Here is a 3812-nt window from a genome sequence, read left to right on the forward strand (position 1 = left end):
AATATGCCGGTCATAACATCCCCTCTCTCTCTCCTGTTACTCCATAGTTCTTCTGTCCTCGTTCTAGTAGCACTTGGTGAAGCCCTGCTGAAGTAGCTCCACCACCACCATCACCACCACGCCATCATGCTGGTTGTGATCCCATTTACTTCTCCGGCTTATCTTGCCGGATCAAGGAGGAGGAGACGTCATCAAGCCGCACGTGTGCTAAACTTGGAGGTGCCATCCATTCAGCACTAGATCGGTTGGATCATGATTGGATCGCGAAGAGTACAACTACATCAACCGCGTTATATACGCTTCCTCTTTCGGTCTACGAGGGTATGTAGACACACTCTTCCCTCTTGTTGCTATGCTTCTCCTAGATAGATCTTGGGTGTTCGTAGGATTTTTTTTTTATTTTCATGCTTCGTTGCCCATCAGTGGCATCATGAGCTAGGTCTATGCGTAGATGTATATGCATGAATAGAACACAAAGAGTTGTGGGTGTTGATGCTCAAATTGCTTACCTCTCTTGTCTTATTTGGACTCGACGGTATTGTGGGATGAAGCGGCTCGGACCAATCTTACATGTCCTCGCACATGAGACCGGTTCCATCGACTAACATGCAACTTATTTTGCATAAGGTGGCTAGCGGGTGTCTGTCTCTCCTACTTTAGTTGAATCTAATTTGAGAAAGGCGGTCCTTATAGAAGGTTAAAAGGCAAATTGATTATCACCGTTCTGACTTTGCATAGGTAAGAACGGTTCTTGCTAGTTGCCCATAGTAGCCACGTAAAATTTGCAATAACAAAGTAGAGGACGTCTAACTTGTTTTTGCAGGGCATGTTGTGATGTGGTATGGCCAAAACGTGATGTGATATATATATATATATTGTTGTATGAGATGATCATATTTTGTAATAGGTTCATGACTTACATGTCGATGAGTATGGCAACCAGCAGGAGCCATAGGGTTGTCTTTAATTTATTAATCGCCATGTAATTGTTTTACTTTATCGCTATGCGTTAGCAATAGTTGTAGAAGCAATAGTTGGCAGAGACGACCATGTGACGACACGATGATGGAGATCATGGTGTCATGCCGGTGATGATGGAGATCATGCTGGTGCTTTGGAGATGGAGATCAAGGGTGTGTTTAGTTGATGTCATCAAGTGGAATGTAATGGATCGGTTCCGTCCCCAAAGCCCGTTCCCATGTTTGGTTTGTCGAAGGAACGAGAACCCACCGATTCCAGAGAATGGCATATTCCTTGTTTATGCGGAACTAAGTGATACCTCCAAATCCAGCGGACGACACAGAACGACTCTCGCTCGTCTTTCCTAGTTTCCCTCCCCGGCGCTGCATCTCCCTCCCAACCTTGCGCGCGCCGCCGCCAACAGCCCCACCGTGCGCGGCCATGAATGGCCACTGCTGCATCCGTCGCGCTCGTAGTCGCCCGGCCACACCTGCGTCTGCCCCTTCCCTGCGCCGCAGCTCCCTCCGCATCCTTGCGTGTGCTGCCGCCAACAGCCCGACCTCGTGCGGCCATGACTTGCCGCTGCCGCATCCTCGCGCTGGCGCTGCTTGCCGTCGCGCTGGCCGCGTCCCAGCCTGGCGCACCTGATGCGTCCCACCGAGAAGGGAGGTCGGGCGGCTCTCTCAATCATCTTCTTCAACCGAGCATGGAGGCCGGGAAGCCCTCTCACTCGTCTTCTTCAGCCGGGCATGGAGGCTGGGCACACCAAAGGCGCTATCGTCGGGGAGCTTTGGCCGCCGCACCAAGGAGCTTGTGGTGTGCAGTGACATTAGCCGTGGATGTTTTTTGCAGGCACTGAACTCCAGATTAATATACGGCAGCGTCAAGTACATGTGTTCTTCCGTATTCAGATTCAGTGTTCCGTGGGTATTCTTTTGTACTGCAGCGTCAAGTACATCTGCTCATTACAATTGATGGAATCAAGTGTTCAACATTCAGTTTAGTTTTTTATCAAAACTCTAATTCATCATGTAATAAAGTGAGATGAAAAATTCCATTCCATCTATCAAACCAAGCACTAAAATGTACTCATTCCATTCCTCGAAACCCCTCCTACCAAACATAAGGATGGAACCGACCCATTCTAGTGGAATGGAACCATGACATTCCATTCCATTTCGTTCTGAAACCAAACACACCCCAAAGGCACGACATGATAATGGCCATATCATGTCACATATTGATTGCATGTAATGTTTATCCTTTTTATGCATCTTATTTTGTTTAGAATGACGATAGGATTATAAGATGACCCCTTCACTTAATTTCGAGAAACTGTCTCCCTGAGTATGCACCGTTGCAAAAGTTCGTCGTTTCGAAGCACCTCATGATGATCGGGTGTGATAGACTCCACGTTCGCATACAACGGGTGTAAGCTAGTTTTACACATGCGGAATACTTGGGTTAAACTTGACGAACCTAGCATGTACTGACATGGCCTCAGGACACAGGAGACCGAAAGGTCGAACATGAGTCATATAGTAGATATGATCAACATGAAGATGTTCACAATTGATGACTACCCCATCTCACATGATGATCGAACATGGGTTAGTTGATTTGGATCATGTGTCACTTAGATAACTTGAGGGATGTTGATTTAAGTGGGAGTTCATTAGTAATTTGATTAGCTGAAATAAATTATCATGAGCTTAGTCTTTAATTGTCTTTGCAAAATTTGTGTTGTAGATCAATGGCCCGCGCTGTAGTTCCCCTGAATTTTAATGCATTCCTAGAGAAAGCTAAGTTGAAAGATGATGGAAGGAACTATGCGGACTGGGTCCGTAACTTCAGGATTATCCTCACTGCTGCAGAGAAGGCTTATGTCCTTGACGCACCACTATGTGATGCACCCCCTCCAGCGTCATCTGTGGATGTTGTGAACATCTGGAGGGCACGTTCTGATGACTAATAAATAGTTTAGTGCATACTTTACAACTTAGAACCGAGGCCCCAAAGACTTTTTGAGCACCACGGAGCAAATGAGATGTTCCAGGAGCTGTAATTGGTATTTCAAGATCATGCCTAGGTCGAGAGGTATGACATCTATGACAAGTTCTTTAGCTGTAAAATGGAGGAGAACAATTCTATTAGTGAGCATATACTCAGAATGTCTGGGTTGCACAACCGCTTGACTCAGTTGGGAGTTAATCTTCCAGATGACTCGGTTATTGACAGAATTCTCCAATCACTGCCTATTGGGGAACATAGTATTTCAAAAAAATTCCTACGATCACGCAAGATCTATCTAGGAGAAGCATAGCAACGAGCGGGGAGAGTGTGTCCATGTACCCTCGTAGACCGAAAGCGGAAGTGTTTAGTAACGCGGTTGATGTAGTCGAACGTCTTCACGATCCAACCGATCAAGTACCGAATGCACGACACCTCCGTGATCTGCACACGTTCAGCTCGGTGATGCCCCTCAAACTCTAGCTCTAGCTGAGGCCGAAGGAGAGTTTCGTCAGCACGACGGTGCGGTGACGGTGATGATGAAGTTGCCGACGTGGGGCTTCATCTAAGCACTACGACAATATGACCGAGGTGGAAATCTGTGGAGGGGGCACCGCACACGGCTAAGAAATCAACTTGTGTGTCTATGGAGTGCCCCCTCCCCCGTATATAAAGGAGGGGAGGAGTGGGTCGGCCGGCCTCAAGGAGCGCGCCCTAGGGGGGAATCCTACTCCTACTAGGAATAGGTTCCCCCCTTTCCTAGTCCAACAAGGAGGTGAAGGAAGGAGCAAGGGGGGAGAAGGAAGGAGGGGGGCGCCGCCCCCACCCCTTGTCCAATTCGG

This window comes from Triticum dicoccoides, chromosome 7A, assembly GCF_002162155.2.
Source record: "Triticum dicoccoides isolate Atlit2015 ecotype Zavitan chromosome 7A, WEW_v2.0, whole genome shotgun sequence".
NCBI lineage: Eukaryota > Viridiplantae > Streptophyta > Magnoliopsida > Poales > Poaceae > Triticum > Triticum dicoccoides.